At 47.3% G+C, this 24227-nt stretch overlaps 1 protein-coding gene across 5 annotated transcripts in view; it reads left to right on the top strand.

The window, feature by feature from the left end:
• CENPC (centromere protein C) overlaps positions 1–24227 on the top strand; it is a 1963500-nt gene that overhangs the window by 920884 nt on the left and 1018389 nt on the right. The gene's annotated exons all lie outside the window — the stretch shown is intronic.

Here is a 24227-nt window from a genome sequence, read left to right as displayed (position 1 = left end):
GGCAAGTATGGTTGGTGCTTTTACTTACCAGCAATGTGTTAATTTAACCTATTGTCTTTGTTATTTAACAGTATATTTTTTAGCTTACCAGTGTGTTCCTTTAACTGATTTGGGTCTTGTTAACTATAGCTCACAAAGCATCCCTCCAAATATTTACGCCTAACTGCTTAGCCAATCTATCATTGAAAGTTTGGCAAAAAACGTCACTGTGAAACTCGCACCTACTGGTTGGCTTCTCAGAACTCATCACCAGAGTTGGTTCTAAAAAACATCCTAGCAAGTTTAATTATTAATTTAGTCTTTGTTCGAATAGAATAGATTCATTAAAGATACAAAGAAGACAAATTATAAATAACACGATAACCTCCAAAACAATTAGAACAGATTACAAACATTAAATGCATTATAAATCCGAGCAATATAAAAAGTGTACACGCAAAAACTTCAAGACCACTGATGGTGAAAAACATGCCTACTCTCTGGACATACAGAAATTAGTTTGTGGATTGGGACCAAAGAGTCCCAACTCACTTCCTGGGAACACACACATGGACCTGCACTAGCCTGCAAAAAGCATGGCTTTCCCAGCATGGACGTCTTCTGAGGTCTCCCTTGCTACCCCTGTGGTCTCCCTTGCTACCCCTGGAAAAAAAAACATGTTTTTTTTAATGCAAACGTCTTTGGCCAGTGCAATGTGACTCTCTGCTTCTGGAGCGGCTGACTGTCTTGTTCAGGCTTCTTAAAAAAACATGAAAAAAAATCGGGGTCCCACACGTCTTAACACTTTCGCAATGACCCTAAATAAGAAAGAATAGGAATTACAAATCATTTGTCTTTCTGGAATTCTATACAGTAATTGCTAGACTCATTAAATGTTTATTTCAGGTACACTTCAGGGGCTAAGTCACTGATTTAGTCTGTTCTTAAACACCTCAACTCAGCCTTTCATCCTTCTGAGGTCTATAAATGAGTACCAACACAGGTTGGGTGATATTTTATGTATATTTGTTCTGTATAAAGAGCTTACGTTGTAAGTGCTACATAATAAAACATCATTATCATTTGATCATGGATGTCTGCTTGCATTCACAGTCATTTGGTAATATGGGCCTATACACACTGATCTGAACGATACATATGGCGATCCATTTTTGTATGAAATTTATATCACATTATAGTGATAGTGTACTTAGGAACAATGCTATGTGATGCCACTTCCTGTTTTGTTAAGGGGTGAAAGATTGTGTTCCATCACTTCCCGTGATATCACTTAGGGGTGGGGTCAAATGACATCACTTCCTGTGATGTCAGAGGACAAGGGTCATGTGATGTCACTTCCACTTCTCCTGGCATTTTGGTGAAATGCCGTCCCTGTTTCCCAGGCAGTGCTCATGGCCATGAAAGTCCTGACCTGGAAAGGCAGGAAGATGGTCACAGGGCAAGATGGCCAAAGAACGAACAAACAAACCTTTTGGCGCGGCCATGTTGGGGCACTAGTCACTGGTATTCGTTAAATTCAGTAAGACTAACAAAAAGTACAGTACAAGTCAAAAAAGTAACTGCTGCCACCAGTTTGTCCTTCGGCACCAAAAAATCCATTTGAATGTAACCTAGGGTCATACAAAAGAAACCCCTTTGCACTGCATTCTAAGATGCACTGTGCAATGATAAAAGGTTACCCAAAAAATTATATATGTAAAAGGAAAGTACTGAAGTCTCAAGGAGTGGTCCGTTTCCCCATAACAATAAGCATAAGTGCAGTGAAGTCAGGACAAAGTGCAAAAATAAAAGTGAAATGTTTTGGGGTCCATAGAAATGAAAGGAAAGTTGCGGGAAAAAAAGAGTATACTTTCCTAACACTGACACGCTCTAATGCAACTTTCCACTATAATGTGCACAACTAATCCACCCACACATCGAAATGTAACACACCCTGCATATGCACAACAAAACTTTAGAATCCTCCCTTCCTCCCACCAACTTTTTTAATAGTCCCAACCAATCTATCCTCACACTCCAGGCACAGAAGACTTTCACTCTGGATACACTTCTCAAATGCCTAACAGCAAACCTTTTGCTTTTTCACTGTCCTTAATACGCAAGCACAAATGTTCATATTTTAAAGTGCCAGGAGACCATGCAAATGGCATCTAAGTGCTGTATTAAAACAATAACATGAGTATTCTATGAAATAAATGTGCTTCTAATGTTATCCTGAAAACCTGAAGTATTCTTGAGGGCCACAGTTGTTCACCACTGTCCTAGCGACAGAATAACTTGTCTAAGAACAAGCGTGTTCACGGGCCACAAAAATGAAGTTTATCTCAGACTGCCTCTTATCCGCCCTGCCTCTCATCCTCAGAACAGCTCTCGTACATCACCTAGTGCACCACCACCAAGTGCACCACCACACACACAGACATCTGTGGACGTTATAACCTCACCTCCCAACACTCCTGCCCATAAGCCACACAACCCTAAAGATACTCTGATCAAGGGTGCCCTGATAAATGCTAGGTCACTCCCAGTACATGCCCTGGACATTGCCCATTTGATCTCCACCCAAGACCTCGACTTCCTGGCTATAACGGAGACTTGGCTACATGCCGCCTCTGGACCATCACTTTCCCTCGCCATACCCCTGGCTACTCCATCATTAGATGCAACCGCAATACTAATCAGCCGAAAGGCAGAGGTGTCGCCTTCATTCACAAAATTTCGACCGATATCAGAACCATCACAAACCAACCAATCTCTTCAGCAGAACTATTGTCAGGCAAACTCCCCATTTCACCCAACCAAACTGCCACCCTACATCTCATATACTGACCACCTGGGCCTGTCACTAACTTCACTGACGACATTATGACCATCATAGCTGATAATACTAAATCCAAATCACAAATCTTTCTACTTGGCGATTTTAACCTTGGTTTCTAAGACCCCAACAACCCTGCAGTCCTTGACCTGGCCAATACTCTAACTGACCTGGTCTTCGCTCATCACATCCTGGAACCCACCCATTCTAAACGGAGAACCCTAGTTTGGTTAGTTGACATAAATTGCAGCATTAATCTACAGGCCAATTTACCATGCGCTTGGTCACACCATCATACGATTACATTCAATATTGAAGCCACAGACCAATGCCCCAAGCAAGACATTGCCCCTTCTATACATACCAGATACAAAAGGGACATAACACGGGAAAAGCTACTCCCGCTCATTCTACCTTTATTAAACAATGTCGCATTCTCATGCACTAATCCCACAGTATTAGTTGATACCTTCAACCAGTCCATGCTCAAAGCGTTGAACACTATTGCTCCAATCAAGCTAAGGAAACCCAAACCTCGCACACACCTTAATTCATGGTTTACACCATACCTAAGAACACTCTGCAAAGAGAAACAAACGGCTGAAGCTCGTTTTAAAGCCATCTCTCTGCCGCCAACAAGGACACCCTCTCTTTATTAACCCTTAACTATAAAGAGGCCATCTTCCAGGCCAAAAAAGACACCTATAATAAACGAATTATGCAAGCGGAGTCCAACACCAAAGAGCTCTTCAAGATCCTTAAAGAGCTTGAATCTCCAGCAACTCCTCCCGACACCTGTAGCAAAGACAGCACATGGTGTATAAATATACAAAATGCCCTCCTCTGCAAAATTACCACACTCCAGGCTAAAATAAATGCTAAACATACTTGCCTCCAGTCTGACCATCAGCTCCTTCCCCACACACACACACACTACTACCCCCACTTTTCGGACCCACAAGCCTTTCAGCTTCTCACCTCTTAGTACTACAGAGGTGGAAAACATCATTAACAATATTAAACCTTCTAACTGTCAAAGTGACCTGTGTCCAGCCCCCAAGATCAAGGAGGCTGCACGTGAACTAACCCCTTTCATCACATCCCTCATCAACACGTCTTTCAATACAGGCATTGTCCCTGATAATCTGAAAGATGCTTGGGTCATCCCACTTCTCAAGAAGCCCTCTCTCGATCGTAATGTACCTACCAACTTTAGGCCCATTACCACGGTACCGTTCCTGCTTAAAATATTGGACTGAGCTGCTTACTCACAGATACAGGAGTACTTGGAATCAAACAAATTCCTTGGTCTTAGGCAATCCGGCTTCCGGCCCAGGCATGGGACAGAAACCGCCCTCATTGATTTGAAAACACAAATTGAGGATCTGAAAGACAAAGGGAAACTGGCTCTGTAACTCCTACTGGACCTATCAGCAGCCTTTGACCTGACCTGGTCAACCACCAAATCCTCTGTCGGCACCTCTCATCAGCTGCCAACTTCTCGGATTCTGCCACTGCCTGAATCAGATCGTTCTTAGAGAACAGATCTATGCAGATCTTTTCCCCGTCAGCCGCTGCCAATCCTTCACCTCTTCAATGCAACGTCCCCCAGGGTTCTTGGGTTTCACCAACACTTTATAATGTGTTCACCAAACCCTTATTTTATATCTTTGACTATCTGGGTGTCACCTACACGAATTAAGCTGATGACACCCAGATACTTATCCCCATCACTGGAGACCACACAGTGGACACCAAATCCTTGAATGAAGTCTATTTGGTCAGGGGCTGAAAACTGCTCTTTTTGTATAAATCACTTCTGACTCTTGCCTGATCCTGTGACTGTTTGACTCATGCTCTGGAGTCTTGGTCCGCCTTTTCTGTTTTAGTTCTGTTTGTTTTGTTTTACGTTTCACAGCGCGCTTAAGCCTTAGGGTACCTGGTTGCGCTATATAAATGTTAAACATAAACATAAACACATAAACATCCAAGCCTGGATGGCTCAACACGAGCTTCGTCTCAATGACAAGACGGAGCTCCTCATTCTTGACTCTCAGTATCACCTTAATAAACTAGATCCTGCCTTCAAATCCTCTATTGATGGCAACACTATCAAGGTCTCCAACGATACCAAAAAGCTAGGCATCTACCTTGACTCCACCCTGTCACTATCCAGACAAACTAACTCAGTAACCTCAGCATCCGCCTACACATGCAAACTCATTACAGCATGTCGCCCCTTTCTCTCAACGACCAACTGCACCATCCTAGTCAGGACACTTATCATGTCCAAGATTGATTATTGTAACGCTCTCTACCTGGGGACGAGCCAACGTAACCTTAATAAACTTCTGGTCTTACACAGAACAATGCCATCAGGGCAGCCTAAAACATCCCAAGAAATCAACACATATCTGACACCAGACACAACTTGTGCTGGCTCTCCGTAGCTCAGAGAATCTCCTTGAAAACACTTGCCCTCACTCATAAGTGTCTTGCTAACCAGCCCCATTTATCTTGCTAGTCGATTCACACCCTGCACCTCAACCCGTCTGCAGAGAACTGCCCAAGCCCACTGCCTCGATCTGCCCAGGTTTAAGCTGCAGAAAGTGGGAGGAAGTAGCTTCCCTGTGCTAGCAACCAAACTGTAGAACACTCTGCCTGCCATTCTCGGGTCAGAACCTTCCTTCCTCTCCTTTAAGAGTAACACCAAACTGTGGCTTTATGGCAGAGACAACCCCCTTTTGTAGCGGCCCTACTGCCTCCAGAGGCTTTTTACCTAGCTCTACACCAGACTTTTTCACTTACGCACACCCCTGTATATACTGGTTCTGTAAATATGTTTGTAGATGACCTCATCTGTCCCTCACCTAGATTCTATTTATCATGCACTGTATATATCCAGTATTATTGCTCTGTGTACATTGTATATTACCTGTGCATCCATAGCCTGCATGTACCTGTTTTATTTGTCTCTGTAACTTAAGATATGCGGCCAGATGCCTTTGGGCCGGCACGCTATTCAAATAAACAAATACTATTTTTTCTGCTCCTGGGCTAAGAAAATCCATTAACTGCTGTGGCATTTTAAACCCAAAGACACTGTTAAGAGATCAAATCAAACTACAAAGCCCAAAGTCAGGCATGCCAGCCGGGGGTACTCGGGCACAAAACTTGGGAAGCAAATGGGAAGTGGGTGAGCTTCAGAGAACGGCAACAGACAATCAGCTTTTGCTTGAAACCAGGAGAGGAGCTGGGAAGACAGTGGTCCATTGCCAAGAACCAATAAGAGGCAACATAGCAAAATAACAGGTGCAAAGCATAGAATCTCTAGCTAAGAAAAGTGGAAACAAAGGGGCTACGTTGCAAGAAGATGGCAGATATATATAGAAAATATGAACAATTACCTTCATGGTGATTCAGGTTCTCTTAGTCCAGGCCCTCCCTCTTTCACAACTGGTTGGGAATGCCTGCATATGCAGGCGGGCCAGAAGAGCTTGCTGCAAAAGATAGCTGTCACTTAAAGAAATGGGAAGGCGTAGGGCCTACGTCACGTGTGCGTCTCTCCACGTGCCGGGCACACACCTTACCCCTATGTCACCAATGTTTCACACCCAGTTCCAGTTTTCCTGCCTACAGTGCAACTCGAATGTTGCTACGCCATGACTACCTCCTTTTTTGGGGCGTTACTTTTTTCTGTCCATCCCTTTTTTTCTTAGCGGTTGGTATTTCATTTTGTATTTCAGTTCGTGGTACCTCCCTCTACATATGCCATATGCAATGGGATTCAAGCAGTGCATCCGTTGTAAAAAGCAATTCTCGCTGGCCAATCCCCATCATGTGTGCGTCCGGTGTTTGGGTATACATCACCCGGATTGTACCTGTGTCTTTTGCTGCAGGATTCATCCGAGGTCTCTGCAGACTTGTCTTCTCGCCATGTCACAGCTGGGACAGTAACAAAAACTTTGTATGGAACAGGAGGGAGACCGACATCTATAAGAGGGGGAGGACCATACCTTCAGGTGAGGTACGTGTTTCGGCACCAGCCTTGGGTACCCAAGGGAAGACCACCTCCTCAGTTCCGGGTTCTTCACAGGACTGTTCGGGTGGAAACCCTGGGCATGTTCACCTGGGAGTACGTCTGGGTGTGGAAAACACTAGTAGCTCCAGGTGGGAAAGGATCTGAAAAGGTCCACTGGGTACCGGAAGAATTATTTACACCATGCAAAATTATTATGCTACTGGGGAAACCCTCTAATGCTTCGGTAAACCGAACAGGGAAAGGTTCCTTCAAAGAGGCGCACGCCTCTGCGGTTGATCTAGCTGCTCATGCAGGGTACCGCTCATAACTCGTTCGAAGCATGGCACATGCCAACACTCGCAACTACGTCCAGGCGCGGCACCTGCCATCATTCACAACTCCGACTGGGCCCAGCGCATGCCAATGTCTACAACTCTGTTGAAGTTCGGCACCTGCTAACATTCATACAAATCTATCCAGGTATCGTAGCTGGTAGCATTCATGGAGTGGGTGAGGTTGTTGGATGGAGCACAGGGATGCTAATTTATGTCCTCATGGGGGGTGTCGCTTCTGTCCTATTTGACCTAGCGTTGTCTCTTTTGTCTCTCTTGTTATTATAGGAGTTTCCCTTAGTCTGTTCTGGGTGTTGTCAGTGTCATGTTAGATTCTGTCTTCTTGTTCTTTGTGTTTCCCATTTGATTGTTTAGTATTTGAATCTGCCGTGTTGTAGAGCTAAGTTTTTAGTAGTTTTCTGAATTGTAGGTGTTCTTTGGTGTTTCTTATTTCTTTCGGGATGTTGTTCCAGGTTTTTGCAGGTAGGTGGGAGAAGGAGGAGCCCCCTTTTTTTTCTTGAGGTATGGTTTTGGTGCCATGCGGATTTCATTGCTTAATCTGAGAATTCTCGTTGGCTTGTAGATTGTTAGTTACTTTTGTAGGAATTCAGCTCCCTGTCCACTGATTGTTTTGAAGGTGATGCAATATTTGACTGGGAACCAATGTAGTGTTTTAAGTGCTGGCGTGATCTGGTCTCTTCTGGATAGTTTGAGGAGGAGTATGGTTGCTGCATTTTGGATGCATTTTAGTTTCTTCAGGAGGTATTCTGGCATCCCGAGTTAGTGGCTGTTATCGTAGTAGATTCTTGACATGTTGAGGGTGATGATTGTGAGTATTTTGTGGGTTAAGAAGAGGAAAGGTAAGATTATTCTTCTGTGAAGGAGGAAGAAGCATTTCTTGGTCATTGCGTTTATTTGTGGTTCTAAGGTTAGGGTGTTGTCCATCAGGACTCCCAGATTTTTCACTACCTTAGATGGTGTTTGCGCGGTTCCCATTTCCGTCGGCCAGGGAATGTAGATGATGTTCTCCTGGTTTTTGAATATAATCATGATTTTTGTCTTTCCTGGGTTGATTTTCAAGTTGTTGGCGTTCATCCAGTTAAAGATTTCTTTTAGACACTCAATTAAGTGGAAAAAAATCACCCGTTGCATCTATCTCCGATTCGGTACCGGAGAGTCAACAAGATAATTCCAATCTAGTTTCTGACACTGAAGACTTTGATGCTTCCACATTTTTTACAGTTCCTCCGGAACAATTATTCAGCACTCGCATGAGAGTGAATTCACCTCAAATTTTACCACAATGTTCTCCTCAGTCAGACAATTTGGTTCAACCAACTCAGGTTCCAGCACAATCTGGACCACAGCTGGTTTTAACTAATATCCAAGTGCCTAGACCTGTGGTTTTCATAATCTACAATCCAAACCATTTGTCTACCATGGTTGACTCTTCTACATCACCTTTTAGGTTACAAGAGCCCCAACCTAGACCTTCTCAAATGGCGAATTACATAGCTAATAGAGTAATGGAAACCATGCTTTCTGAGCCCTTCTTGGAAGTTCTGGCTCAACTCATTAAATACAGAATGTCGCCTATTATGATCAGTGCCCACCGATCCCTTTCCTGAGCCAATCACTGTGTCAATTGACAACGAGGATTAAGTTCCTCCATCCAAGAAACAAAACATTTCCAAAGATTCTAACACAGATTCAGATGACAACACATCTCTAAGGTGTTTCATGAGATTGTGGCGAAAGCCATGAAGGCCTTGGAAATCATTCCTAAGTATAAGCCTGAAACAGTTAGGGCCTCATAAGTGAGTCAGTAAGGGGTTAACGGCGCCGGTAAAGTTGCCGGCACCGCTAACTCTTTACCGCCTCATTACGAGGTCCCCTCGCGGGACCTGCTCTGGACGTCTGGTCAGACCAGATGTCCTTTGCGGGTCCCACGAGGGGACCAGCATGCTAACAACGGGCCCGTTGTTAGCATGCTCCCCATTCAGCCATATGCCGGCTCCGTGAATGGGGAAATGCCAGTCTCTCCAAAGTCGGAATGGCCCGGTATTTCCCAATTCAGGGACCATGGACCCAGACCCGAGTTTGGAGGCCCTTAGGGTTTTTGGTAAACTGCCATCTCAGCAGTCTAAAAATCTACTTCCCATGGAGTTATCTGTTCTAGACCAAGCATTAGCGCGTTGGGGAAAACCTCATTCGTATCCGCACATCTCCCAAGCTTTAGACACCAATTATAAGATGCCCAAAGAGCATTTCATACTTATTGGAAATCTTCCTGCAAATCTGCGGTAGTTTCAGTTGCCCTAGGCACCAAGGGAAAAGGTCCTTCTCCATCTCCAGCTTCAGTTCTTGATAAGAATGCAAAAGCCTGGGAGGCACAAGGTAAACTGTGCTATACTAATGCTACCTTACAACTCAGGCAAGTAAACACTGCTACAGTTTTAGCAGGATTTAATAGCCTTAATTGGGAGAACCTGGAACGCTTTACAGACCTGCTCCCTCCGGAAGCTGCTGAAGAGTTTTCCTTTTGGATTTCAGAAGGTAGAGAGTCGGCTATCAAACAGCTTCAAGTGGTTAAGGATCTCACTGATACAACAGCAAGAGCGGTGACTAAAGCTGTCTGCATACGTAGACATGCTTCTGATGCTTGTTAATCTGCTTAGATTAACATGCTGTGCATATGGTCCGACATCCAGTGGTAACCGCAGAGTATTGCATCTTGTCTTTCGAGAATCGAAAGGGTACGTCGACATGGGCGTGCCTGTAACACTATCCCTACATGACGTTTAGTGTACCCAAGATCCCTCACGCATCGAGGTCCCTCAGATTGTTTTTTTCCACCCAGCATACTGGTTGCCTTGATGAGGAGCTTGTTAAAGACTTTGCTTATTATCCATCTGGTCGAATAATTATATGAAGAATCCTTATCACCCTATCCGTTCCTTGTTTCGACGGCTGTTGCAGACCTCTGCCGAAGACCTTCAGGAACTCGACGGACGGTGATCCAGTCGGCGCTGCTGACCATGTGGCCGGGCCTTCCGCCGACCTATACAGTAGGGAGAGTGGGGTCGGGTGGACATTTCTATACAAATTGACAATGCCTTTCCCTTTCCTTCCTCTTTCCCTTTCGGTCTTCGTCACTCTAACCATCCTCAGCTAAGGAGAGGACTCCATTTAGGTTTTGCCCTAATTGTAGGAGCAAATTCACTTGGAAAGACCGACACAGACGGTGTAACCGGTGCTTACCGCTCGATCACAAAAAGGAAGGATGCGCAGCTTGTAAGCTCCTACATCCTAAAACATTAAAGGAGTGTAGAGTCAAGCGGTGGGTGGCCTACGGTATGTCGAAGGCTGAATTTTCTCCTGCTGCCGCAGCCACCAAATGTGTCGGCGGCGAGAGTGACGAGCATACCTCCGAACCGGAGGTTGTTGTCTTCCTTTCGACGGAACTCTTGCGTTCCGCATCATCTGTCCCCGGCCCCGATAGGCACGGCTTAGGTACTGCTATAGGGAAGTCACATCCCAGCGACATAGACGAACATGTACACATCACAAAGTACACAACCCCAAGTCATTCTTCGGCCAGATCGAAGAAGACTTCAGTGCCAACGGGTACACCGGAAACCCTGGCGGCACCCGCCGACTGTCAGGTTCGGCAGCCCTGCTCGCAGCTGCAATTGTGCCTAGCGACCGGGCAATCAAAAACAAAGGGCGCTACCCCCAATACATCAGGTTACGCCGAGACGCATCGCAAGAAGGCGTCCGGTGACGATAGGGTTCCAGTTCCGCTGAAAAAGGCGGTCACAGACAAGTCCTCGGCAACGCCGAAAAAGGCATCCGTTGAGGACAAGGCCCGGCAACGCCGAAAAAGGCAGGCATTGAGGACAAAACCCCAACACCAGCGAAAAAGACCCCCTCGCAGGCTGAAGCTACATGCCTCCCTTCCGCGAAGGACGTCGCCGGCAGCTTGGCCAGGATTGTCGCAGCCGATTCTCAGAAGCGGCAGACTCGGGATGCGCCAAGGCCCACGGAAGGGCCCAGGGATCCATCGAGGTCCAAGGATGGCCTAAGTGGGGTACCAAAACTTATCCAGAAGTCGAAGGAGAGGAGACAGTCTCACCTCTGTCAGTGTCCCAGGAGGAGTTCTCTGAAGGCGAAGAAGGATTATTCTCGACGACGAGACGAAAATCTGAACACTTTTTGACGGATGAACACATCAAGACATTTTTCCACCTCTAGACCATTCTAGGCCCTCGGTTTGGACTCGAGAAAAATTTGAAAACTGCATGGAAAGGCTGGACAGGTTTGTTTCCCGTTCAGAACAACCCACACCAAGGAGGCCAAGGGATGAGAGCCCTATGGACCCCAAGACTACGTTTCCAAGACTTTTTGACCCCCTTGAGAACTTGCATGAGCCCATTGAGGGCTGGGAAGAAAGCCCAGATGGGGGTGACTGTTAGGGAGAATTCTCTGCAAGGCTAATTTCCCAAACCTAGTGAGTCCCCCAGCAGCTTTGCTGGATTTTTGGGGTTTATTTTTTTCTCTCCTGCTAAGAGTGAGATTCTTTTGCTCCCACTCTTAGACATGATTTGGGGTGTTCGTTTAACTTTCCATGTGTTTTATGGGCTATGGTGTCTTTTACTCCATAGGGTCTCATGTGTTTTTTTGATGTGGGTTACACAGCACCCTCCGTACTGTAACCCAGGGGTGTCATATCGACCCCCCAACATAGACTCCATACCCTGGGACTGACTATTGTCTCCCACGGCCTGTAAAGTCACCATTGGCTTTGCTAGTCCCAAATTATTAACAGAAACCAGTACAAACCATCATATTGTGGACGTACTGGTCGGGGCAATTCGATTGCCCCGGGGCAGGGGCGTTGCTAGGGGGGGGGTAAGGGGGCTATAGCCCCTGATCTTTTGGTTGTAGCCCCGGATAGAATCTCAGGAGCTACAGCCAAAAGACTAGCTAGCCCCCTGTCCCAACAGTTCTGACATCAGCGTAGCCCCGGGTCTTTTCCAGACCTAGCAACTCCCCTGCCCCGGGGTCTGTTGTTCGAGGGGGCACGTCTCCGTCCCCCCTGATCGAGTTTTGGCTGGTGGCAGTGGATACTACTTTTTATATTCGACCGTGAATATAGCTCTATGGGATTTTCCCATTGTTCGAGGCTACAAACTTTAATTATTTAATTCGTATAGCCTCGAACATACCGCTGGTTTATTTAATATTAATTCACCGGTTGGTATTTTTTGCCAGAACTCGATTCTAAAATGGCGTTTGTGTTCTCTTCTTTGACTCCATCCCAAGTCGAGCCCTTTGTTTCACTTTTTGGCGGGCTTCTCCACTGATGCATCCAAAAGTGGTGCCACTCTGTCTGGGTACCACAGGAGGTGTGGGAGGGGGTTTAGGCACCCTGGACTGAGTTACCTTGGTAACTCAAGGCACACTCTTGTGTGATTGGCCCAAGTGGTGAGCCGGCCAGCTCACCACTTAGCATGTTTGATTGACAGCTAGGCTGAGTGAATGGGGGTATGCTGCATAAAAGCAGGGCTTTGGGGACTGGAACTTCAGAAGTCGCCATAGGACCTAAGAATCCGAGGAATGAGAAGCTGAGCTGGCCTACAACGACGACACCACCGATGGAGCCCTGCGGAACTTTCTCACCACTTTTCCCAACGACAGAGGAGATCTCCAGCCCGGAGAGTCTTCTTCCTTCGACTGGTGGGGATAACCATTCTACCTTCTTTTCGCCTTCCTGGAGCATCTCGTGGCCGCCTTGCCTGTGCCAATCACCCCGGCAACCGGGATACCACGTTTTCACCACTACCGCAAACCGAAAGGGTAGTACCTTTGTACCAGAGACTCCGCGGTTGGTTTCTTCCCGGGCAGTGCAACGACCTTCATCCTCCTTCCACGACGAGAACTTCTCTTCCTCTCGACGACGCTGCGACTTGCACCCGCTGCCAGGAACAACTGCCCCCGCTGGAGGATCCTCTCCATTTAAGGTACCGTGTTCAGCCTGGCTACCCTTGCAACCATTTGAACGGGGTATATTAAATCCTCGTCTCTCGAACCTGCGTTAGCCTGGGACACCTTAGCTAACTTTCCTGCACTGAACTAAACCTTTTTCGAACTACCTCCACAAACTTTGAAGACTCTGTGTAACTGTCTGATCTTGGGCATCTTCCGGCTGGCTCCCTTTAAAGTGGGCCTGGCACCTAAACTTCCTTGCTCACCAGTAGACTGTGCCTTCCTAACTTGCTGTGGTTCTTTAAAAAGTGTTTAGTGTGTAGGCTTCCATAATTCTGCTTTTCCCTCCCTTTTTATTTAACTTGTTGGAGTGCCATCGAACGTTAAGCGCTCACCTCTGTCTGGAAATAAGTTGTGTTAACTAAGACTTATCCAACAAGTAATCAGGGATGTACATATGATAATAGTGATTGTGTTTTGAACCTATCTTGCCAATTTAGTGCTAGTGTGTTTTATAATTGTGTGTTAAATAAATAATTATATACTTTTACACCCAAGCTCTGGTCAGTGTTTGCTTGTACTACTGTATTTCTGTACCTATTTTGCATGCTCTGTATACTGCCTAACTCTTCTTGAGGGAAGTCTGACTGCTCAGCCACAGCTACTAAGTGAATCTGTGTGGTACAGACTGCTACCAAGTGGGTTTACTGCTAAACACCTGTAGTCTTAAATCTTTTGCAGTGCTCCCTAAGGGAACTGCACAGGTTTCTGCCTAACAGTGACCCCCCGAAGCTGACTTCATGGTAGATATCCTTAAGAAAAAGCCACTGGCCATCCAGGCTATTCTCATCCTTAATTCAATTAAGAAACATCTGGCGCCATCCTTATCGACACCTGCTCTCACAAGAGGTGTCAACCCGAAAATAGAAAAACTCTTTCGCCCTTCTCCATCAGACCCTATTTATATCAGAGGTCATTCCACCCCAGATTCCCTGGTAATGACTACTACACGGAAGGAGGCAGGGGGTCCCTTTGTCAACCAGCGAGGCACCCCCTGATAAGGAAGGTAAACGATTTTACGGCCTGGGAAAAAGAATCACGGTTGCATTCGTGTTCTCAACATGCATTGCCAACAACAATACCTTGTTGGCCAGCTACGCCGATGCCCAGTTGGCTTCACTACAGGAAGGCATACAAGAGGTTTCCGAACCCCTACGTACTCGTCTCCTCTCCACTATCTCTCAAGGCAGACCGGTGAACCAGAGCATTCTTAAGAATAATTTGGATTCTGCAGAGACGGCTGGTCGATCCCTGGCTCAGGGCACATTCCTGAAAAGACATGCTTGGCTGCGGAACTCTGGATTTAAGCCAGAGACTCAAGCGTCACTAATAAACAAACCCATGGAAGAATCCAACCTGTTTGGGAAGGCGGTAGATGAAGCCCTAGAAACTGCAAAAAAGGAGCATGACACCTTAAAAACACTGGACCAGATTACACAGAGACCCTCTACTAGAAGAGGATCTGGATTCAAATGGCTTTTTCGTGGCCAACGCTTCTCTCAGCAACAATACTCATTGGGAAACCATTGGAATTCTACACAGGGAAATAGTGGATACACCACCCTGTATCCCCAAAGGGGTCAACACCATGGCAAATGAAGAGGCCGGATCTCTACCCGTAGAGGCTCCCTGGCCTCAGGCTCTAAATGACCCGAAGATTCAGGTCCCCTCCCATGCCTCCCCGATCTGGGGCCGGCTAACATTGTTTCTTCATGCATGGGAGGAGATAACTACAGACCAGTGGGTGCTAAAAATCGAGGCCCACGGGTACTGTATAGAGTTCATCGGTCCCCAACATTCAGACCTCCACGAGCAAGAAGACTGACACCAGACCACCTTCGCATTCTTCAGCAAGAAGTAGAAACACTACAGGAGAAAGGAGCCATGGAAATCGTACCTCTGGCACAGGTAAAAGAGGGGGGTATTTATTCAGTGCACTTCCTTGTACTCAAAAAGGATCTAACCATGCGCCCTGTTCTAGATCTGCACCCAGCGAACAAGTTTGTAAAGCCACAAAAGTTCTGCATGGTCACACTACAGGAAGTAATCCCACTGCTAACACGGGGATTACATTGGCAACACTGGACATGAAAGATGCATACTTCCATATTTCAATGTTGCCAGCGCACAGAAAGTACCTCTGATTTATGATACAAGTCAAGCATTATAAGTTCAAAGTACTACCCTTCGGCATAGCATCTGCACCAAGTGTATTTACAAAGGTACTAGCGGTGGCAGCAGCACATCTGCGCAGGCAATCTATCTCGATCTATCATTACCTCGACGGCTAGCTCATAACAGGGGACTCTAACGAAACATGTCTGTCAAATACCCAAAAGACGATAAATCTTTTATTCAGTCTGGGATTCTCTATCAACGAGAAGAAATCCAGCCTAGACCTCAGCCAGGTCAAACAGTTCCTAGGGGCTCTAATTCAAACAAAGGACAGCCTTGTCTTCCCATCCGTGAGGGTCCAAAACATGTTGTTTCAGATCCCTCAGTATGTAGCCATTCGAGAGGTGACTTACGCAAGGCTATGCGACTGCTAGGAATGTTGGCGTCCTGTATCCACTTGGGTCCTCATGCGCGCATGCGCCCAATGCAAGAATGGCTCAACAGCCAGTGGTGTCAGGCCAGTGGACAGTGGGACGATCTAGTAGTCGTCTCGCCGGCCCTCGTTCTCTTGCTGCAGTGGTGGTCGAGAGAGAACTTCTTGAAAGGGAAATCCTTTACCACCCCCGCATTGGAAGCCACTCTAACCACAGAAGCGTCTCTTACAGGATGGGGAGCTCACCTGCTTCAACAAACAGCGCACGGAGCTTGGTTGTCAGACATTGCATCCAACCACATAAACCTGTTGGAACTGCTGGCAATGTTCAAAGCGCTAAAAGATTTCCAGACACAACTGAAGGGGAAGACGATCCTCATACTCACAGACAGCACCACAGCCATATACTATCTGAACAAACAAGGGGGCACTCACTCTCCCTGGCTATCCAAACTGTCCCAGAACATTTGGAAGTGGGCTCTCAAACGCAACATGTTCCTACTATCACAACATGTGCCAGGGGAACTCAATCTTCTCGCAGACGTACTCAGCAGAGACTTCACGTTACCCAGGGAGTACGAATGGCGATTATACGAAGACATTGTCTCCCAACATTTTCGCAGAATGGGGCTTCCCAGAGTTGGATCTGTTCGCAACTCTGGAGAACGCTCAATGCCATGATTACGCCTCCAGATACCCCCAGAACCGCTCCAAGGGAAACGGGCTCTGGATAACATGGTCAGGGAGATTTGTCTACTCTCCCGCCCCCCGACCCCCCTTCTCAACAAGATTGTGCACAATATGCACCAGGAACCAGTCACGATTATACTGGTGGCCCCAATGTTGGCCCGCCAACCCTGGTACGCTCATCTGATGGAGATGTCCCTATCTCCTCCAGTCAAACTTCCTTGCCCGTAAAGCATGTATCAAGACAGAGGGGAAACGCTTCACCCATGCCTGCAGACATTGAATTTAGCGGCCTGACTCCTGAGGTCATAGAGTTTGGACACCTACACAATTTTCAGAGATGTATGGACGTTCTCAGGGAGGCAAGAAAGCCAAACACCAGATACTGATTTTCCAGTAAATGGAAACGGTTTGTCATCTGGTGCAACTCAAAGAGCATTAACCTGGTTAACTGCTCTCCCACACACATTGTGTTATACCGAACTCATTTACTTGACTCAGGCCTGATCTTCAACTCCACTTTCAGCCTACGCTATTTCACAACAAAAAGTGTCATGGTGCAAGATACCAGTTATTAAAGCTTTCATGGAGGTAGTGAAGATAATTCACCCTCCCATTTCTAACCCGGCTCCCGGATGGGACCTAAGCGTGGTGTTGACTAGGCTTATTAGGGCTGCTTTCGAGCCTATGCCCAAGGCAAGTCTTAAAGACCTCACCCTTAAGACTGCTTTTTTAATAGCTATTACCTCCATCAGGAGGGTAAGTTAACTACAAGCGCTCTCTATCCTAGATCCCTTCGTAACAGTTCACAAAGACAAGGTGGGTCTGCGCACGCACCCTAGATTTGCGCCTAAGTTCATCTCAAAGTTCCATGTGAACCAGTCAATAGAACTGCCAACGTTCTTTGAAAATCCTTCAAGCCTGGGAACAAGAACCCTGCACACACTGGATGTACGCAGAGCTGTCATGTTCTACATGGAAAGAACTCGACCACTTAGAAAGACTAATCAGTTTTTCGTTTCGGTGGCAGCAGGAAGAGAAGGAGACGATGTCTCCAAATCCACCATCTCTAGGTGGATTGTTAAATGCATTACACTCTGCTACACTCTTGCTAAGAGAGAGCTGCCCTTCAAGCCTAGAGCACATTCCACTTGAGGCACTGGGGCGTCCATAGCATTCATTGCAAATGTTCCCCTTGAATCTAATTGCAAAGCTGCAACCTGCAGTTGTACACACCTTTACAAAACACTATTGCCTAGACACTCATTCTAGGTCTGAATCTCAGGTGGGGCAGGCAGTACTAAGACTTATTTTCACTACTGTTCCTTCTCACAACCAACCTCCAACTCCGGATACTGCTCGCTACTCTATGCCCAGCATGTGATTCTAAACAGATTAACAAACATCAGAAGACTTACAGTAAAAGCATTTCTGATGATTGTATCTGCTTAGATTCAAGTGTGCCCACCCTTCCTCCCCGCTCGGATGGAAGGAACACTTTCTCTTTTCTGTACTCACTCACGATCGTCATAAAGTTACCTCTTGGCGGAAAAAGTACAATCGGAGGGTCGACGCGTGCGGGATCTTGAGTGCACTACGTGTCACGTAGGGATAGTGTTACAGGTACGCCCATGTCGATGTCCCCTTTCGATTCTCGAAAGACAAAATGCAATACTCCCCGGTTACCACTAGATGTCGGACCATATGCACAGCATGTGAATCTAAGCAGATACAATCATCAGAAATGCTTTTACGGTAAGTAATGCATGTCATACTTATCAGCCTCTTCTCTTCACTAGGATATTCAAGAGAGTGTTTTCGATCTTCCTATTGATGGCAAAACACTTTTTGATCCTTCTCCTAATGAAGTCCTTAAAAAATGTAAAGCCAATGTCACTGCCGCTAAAACCCTTCACTCATTTTTGGTGAAACAACCGTATCACCCTAACTTCAAATCGTTCAAACCACGTCTTCAAGGAAATAGTGGTCCTGCCACATCCACAAAATCGTATTACCCTTCTAAGAAAAGATATAGACCTAAATCTAAGTCATGGCCTTCCCCTTCGTCAAATTCTTCACAAGAATAAAAGTCTGGTTGACTTCCTTGCGGCCATGTGCATAACTTCCTCTCCAACTATCATCAAGGAGCATACAACTCTGGTAGCATTGATATTGATATTTTATTTGTATTTGGCTCGTACACAAGTGTTTCAGAACGCAACAAGGCATAGGAGGGGAACCAGGGAGAACAAAAACAATGATCTTACTAGGCCCAGTGACATTGAGAACGCACAAGTGTATGGGAGAGGGAAAGCCGAAAAGTGCATGGAAGGGGGAGAAGTGAAACGTGCCTAGCAAAGGAAAAACAGACAAATCATAAAAATAAATAAATAATAAAAGGCAACACACAGTGGTAGTGCAGCCAGCAAGTTGCAAGTGCTGGGTTTAAGGCAGAAGAAATAGTATATCTGATGAGTGCAGCAAAAAAGGGTGGGGGGGGGGGGGCTGTACAGTTACAGATACAGACCCCAGTGCAAGAGATGGCCCGGAGGCAGTGTGGGTGGGTGGCAGGGTAAGCAGGTACCTGGGCCCGGAAGACAGAGGGTAGGCCATGTGCACGGTGCAGAGAGAGAGCAGATCAGCATGGGAGAGGAGGGGCGAAGGCAGAAGCAGAGAGGAAGGTCTTGAGTTGCTTCTGAGAACTGGAGATGATTCTCCTCAAGTTTCAGCATGGCAGGGAGGCTGTTCCAGGGGGAGGCCTCAGCCGAAGACAGAGTTCTACCCCCAGCTTGTTTCTTTGAAAAACACAGAGACAATGCAGAGGGTTTTGAATGTAATCCTTGCATCCACTGGGACCCAGTGGAGAGATTTCAGGGCTGAAGAGATTTGACCCCAGGCCTTGAGGCCAAGGACAAATCTTGCAGTCCTGTTATGGATGAGTTGCAAAGGATGAAGTGTAGAGACAGGTAGATTTAGAAAGAGGCTGTTGCAATAGTCCAACCTAGAGAGAACCCGGGCTCATGAGACAGTGAGCTTCTGGGGGAAGAAGAGGAAAGGCAGAGTATCTCTGAGGAGATGCAGTAGGAAGTTTGACATTTTAGAGACATCAGAGATGTGGGCAGAGAAGAAAAGCGTAGAATCAAAGATGACCCCCAAGGTTCTTGGCCTTGCATGTGTGGGTAGGAGGAGGGCCAAGTGAGGCGGGCCAGAGAGTGAGGGGAAAGGAGGTGTGCCAATGAGGAGGATCTCCATCTTGTTGGCATTCAGGCAAAGATCATTGGCGGCACACCAATCCTAAATGGCAGATAGGGAAGCCTGAAAATGAGTTGTGGTGTTAGCATAGCACTGAAAATTGGAGCAGAAAATGGTAATGCAGTGGATGGGAGTTGCCAGGTATTGCTTGAAAAGCCAGTGAGAGAGATTAGACCCCTGGGGAACACAGGTAGAAAGGGAGATAGATGAAATGAAGGACCCAATTTGGACCTGGGAGAGTCGATCACATAGGAAAGAGTTCAGCCACGCCAGAGCCTGATTGGTGATACCCAGGTTGTCACGGAGACGGTTGAGTAGGATGGTATGGTTGACCGTATGGAAGGCAGAAGAGAGATAGAGTAGGATGAGGACAGAGGGGATGTTAGAGTTAAGGTCGGAGAGCAGATCTTAACGGATGTTCAGGAGAGCAGTTTCCATGCTTCTGGCAGCTCTAAAGCCAGACTAATGGTCGTGGAGACAGCCAACAGAATCAGAATGAAGGTTAAGCTGAGAGATGGACAGCTTTTCCAGGAGTCTGCCCAGAAAAGGAGTAATAGAAATTGGGCGATAGCTGGACAGGAAGGATCAGCAGGAGGGATCAGCTGCGGGTTTCTTGAGAAGCGGATGCACAAGGGAGTGCTTCAGAGTGAAGGCTCCTGATGCAAAGGAGAGGTTGCAGAAGTCAGGGGCCGGAGTGAGGGTATCAATGTGGTCCTTGATGGTTTTAGAGGAACAGGGATGAACCTGTTTTGACGAGGCTTTCATAGATCAGACTTGTCTAGCAGCCTTGTACGAGGAGAAAAGTGGAAAGGACGAGAAAGAGGGTGGGGGATGGCTGATGGAGGGTCAGCGTGCACAGAAGGAGAGGGGAGGTGAGGGTGATAGGATGTACTCAGGTTTTTGAGATAAAGTGAGAGGCGAGGGCGTCTGTCACACTCACCTGATTCCCACGGAGGCGCAGGTCTGGCTTCGAGTGCTGATGCTTCTTCAATGGTGAAGCGCAGGACTCTGAAGATGGACAGGTAGGGCCCCTCTACTCTGGCTTCTCTGGCTCACAGGAATATTCCCTTGTGCGTGAAAAGGGAGTATTACCTACTGACGGAATAATGCTCAAGCCTCCCACACCCTTCCAACCCTCCACGATTCCCTTCCACGATTCCCCGTCAAGTCTCACCTTAGGGTCTGGAAGGATGAGTTCTCCATCCTGCTTCTGATGCAGGGGCGCGTTGAAACCCAGTTACTTCACTGGATTGAGTTTTTTTGGAAGTTCAAATAAGCTTGACTATTCTGGTAAGGCGCTGTAAGAGTTCTGTTGCAAGTTCAAAAGTTCAAGCTTAATAATAATGTTCATAGTCTTATTGCAGCAAGCGCTAACGCTTATGTCTTTTTCCCCTTAGGGGCTGGGGTTCGGAATGCCGGAGATATGGCGCCGACCCGAAGTGAAACGTGCAGTTCCAATAAATGACAGGTAAGTTCTGGATGAGCGTTAGGGTAATGTCTTTGCATTCGCTCATTCAATCTCTTTGTCTTTTTTCCCCATAGGGGCCGGGGTCCGGAATGCCAGGAAGCGGCAGGACCCGAAATTAAATGGGAATGACCCAACAGGTAAGTCTTAGAAGGAAACTGAGCTTTTCCTATTCCCTTCCTTCTCTCACCTTGTGTTCTTGTCTTTTTCTCTCTAGGTTCTGGGAAGTGGCTGCGGATCCTGATGATCGCTGCTGAAGATGGAGGTGCCCAGGAAAGGTGAGGGAAATGCAGCGCTGCAGCGATCGAAGCGAAATGCTTTTAAAAAATGATGTCTTCCCTTTCAGGATCGTCGGTGTGATGTCTCCGTGATACAGCTTTAGCAGGTAAGGTCTTCTTTCTCCCCCAATTCTCTCTTATCTCCCTTTGCAGGTGACCCAGGATGCTGACAGGCGTGACTGAAGTCCAGATGCAAGAGCTGACACGGTGAGCGTCCAGCTGCGAGGAGCAGAACAACGCGAAGCGTGAGTTGCTGATCGGGCGTGGTTTAAATAGCTTTGGAAGAAGTTCCAAGTGTGTATCCTTCCACCGATCAGGTATGTATCCTTCCCCGACCACACCCAGCTGGAAAGTAGTCCCACAGGTAAAGTAGTTCCATTCAGGCCTCAAGAGGGCCTGGATGTAGCAGCATGGTCTGCATCAGGTAAGTGCACATTAAAACACTTGAACACATGTCTAGCTTTATGAGCCTGGCGCCCAACATGAGCCTGGCGCCTAAGGCGCAGGACTGTGTCCAAAGGGCCCCAGCTTGGGCCTGCTGGCACTTCCCTGGGGGAAATGATGCCTGCCTCTGGGGTTGCTGGGTCGGACCTGGCTCCTTGGAGGTAGGCATCATAACATTGTCGCAAAGAACCTGGGAGGCAACAGGAGGGGCAGAAACTGCAGCAGGGTTGGCCAGCTCCTTGTAGATTTTATAGAGTTTCGGCCGAGTTGTTAGATGCGTCAGAGACCCATGCTTGAATGTGGGCTCTCTTCTTGGTGTGGACAGAGAGTCGCTATTGCCTTTGGAGCAGACGACAGGCCAGTTTGTCAGAGGATGAACAAGAATCCCTTACATTTAAGTGAAGCTAGGTCAGAGTAATACCAAGAATTGAACTTGGCTTTGGACTTCAAACGGATCCTCGTGACAGGGGCAAGAGCATCAAGAGTATCGGAAATGGAATAGTAGAGCAGAAACAGGGCTGTGTCAGGATGTGAGTCAGCCAGAGGTGGAGGGGGGGAGAGAGGAGGTTGCGGCGAAAGCCTCAACTGAGACACTCTTCGTGGGTTGAATGTCCGTTTAGGTAGGTGGCAGTGTTCGGGTAGACTTGGCCGGGGGGGAAAGAGAGGGAGAGAGGAGAGGAGAGGAGAGGAGAGGGGGGGGGTGATCACTCCAGGAGAGGAGTGGTCAGAGGGATGGGGAGGCGGAGGTCAGAGGAGATCAAGACATCAAGTGTGTGCCCTGTAGAGAGAGTCGGGCCAGAGGGGAGGTAGCAAGGGAGAGGGAGTCTCAGAGGTCACGGAAGAGTACAGAAGAGGAACAAGGGGAGTCTAGAAGGCTATTGAGGTCACAGAGGAGGAGGAGTTGAGTGGTTGAGGCCAAGAGGGAGAAGGAGAGGGCAGCCCACTCTGAGAGAAATTAGGTGATTTGACCAGGAAGGGTGTCCAACTTTCTTCCTCATTGGGAAAGCATTACTCAAGAGGAATGGGTTTTGAATATTTTTCCCCATGGTTACTGTCTTGCCCTTCTGGCTATTCTCCCATTCTCTCCCCCGAAGCTCCAAAAATCTTCCCTGTTGCTCCTGGAAGAGTAAGCTCCTTTCCTTAGGAGGGATGGAATTGGTTCCTCAGAATGAATTAGGTCTGGGGTTTTATTCTCGTTACTTTCTGATCCCAAAGAAAACTGGCGGGATCCGGCCCATTCTAGACGTCTCAGATCTCACATTCTATATGGTGACCATTCCTATGATTCTAGCCTCTCTTCATCTGAACGATTGGATGGCATATATAGATATGCAGGATGCTTATTTTCACATTCCCCTCGTCAAGCATGGTCTCATTACCAGTTCACATGTCTGCCCTTCAGACTCAATTCTGCACCCAGGGTATTCACAAAAATTCTTGGAACAGTGGCAGCTTACCTTTGGTTAAGGACAGTTCTCCAGCATGGGGTCTGGCATGGATTCACATGCTCATGAATATTCCCCGTCGTCAGGCTGGGAATCCTCGGTAAAGAAAAAATCAGTATCAGTTTCGTTTCTGATCTGTCTTTCGTAGTAGTAACCAATCACTGATCTCTGCGTCATACTGACGACAGCCAATGACTGCCCTCTACCTAAGCCCCGCCTCTGGCAGCCATCTTCAGATTTTTACCGCACGTTCAAGTGTTGGGATCCTCGTGCTATTGCTCTCGAGCGTTAGTGCTATTTTTTTCACATTTTTTCTCAAAGAAATGTCTCTTTTTCGGTCAAAAGAGCCTCAAGCTCCACCGTTTCTTCATCCGATCAACGGGGACCCGTGTCGGATTCGTCTACGCCCCTCAAGGGTGAAGATTTCGTCGAGCCATGCTTTTGGAGGACTCCAGAAGTTTCTCAGGCCCATCTCGGACATGGCCCAGGAGAAGGGAAGCTCGACGCCCGGAAAGCTGTTCAGGGTCTGCCCTGGATGCCAGCTTCAGATTGTCTTTAAGGAGGACGAACACTCCCTTTGTCTTTACTGCCTACATGAGGACAAGATGCATGTGGAGAAGGACTGTGCGTTTTGCGGCAATATGTCGGAGCGGACCATGAAGGACCTCCATCAAAGTCTCGCCAACTGGCTGGAAGGGAAGAGCCCGTCAGGCGAGAAGAAGAAGAAGAAGAAGTCCGAGCGGTCTTCTAAGACCTTTGAGGGCGCCCCGGCGACGGGGGTCCAACAGAAGGCCAAGCACTGCGAGTCCGCTGGCACCGGGAGCGCTGAACGGTCGGGCTCTACGGGCGCCAGGCAGGGCGCATCCTCCCCGGCGCCATCAACCACAAG

This window comes from Ambystoma mexicanum, chromosome 6q (assembly GCF_040938575.1).
Source record: "Ambystoma mexicanum isolate Mex_15411 chromosome 6q, UKY_AmexF1_1, whole genome shotgun sequence".
Taxonomy (NCBI): Eukaryota; Metazoa; Chordata; class Amphibia; order Caudata; family Ambystomatidae; genus Ambystoma; species Ambystoma mexicanum.
This window is presented reverse-complemented; position numbering and strand designations above follow the sequence as displayed.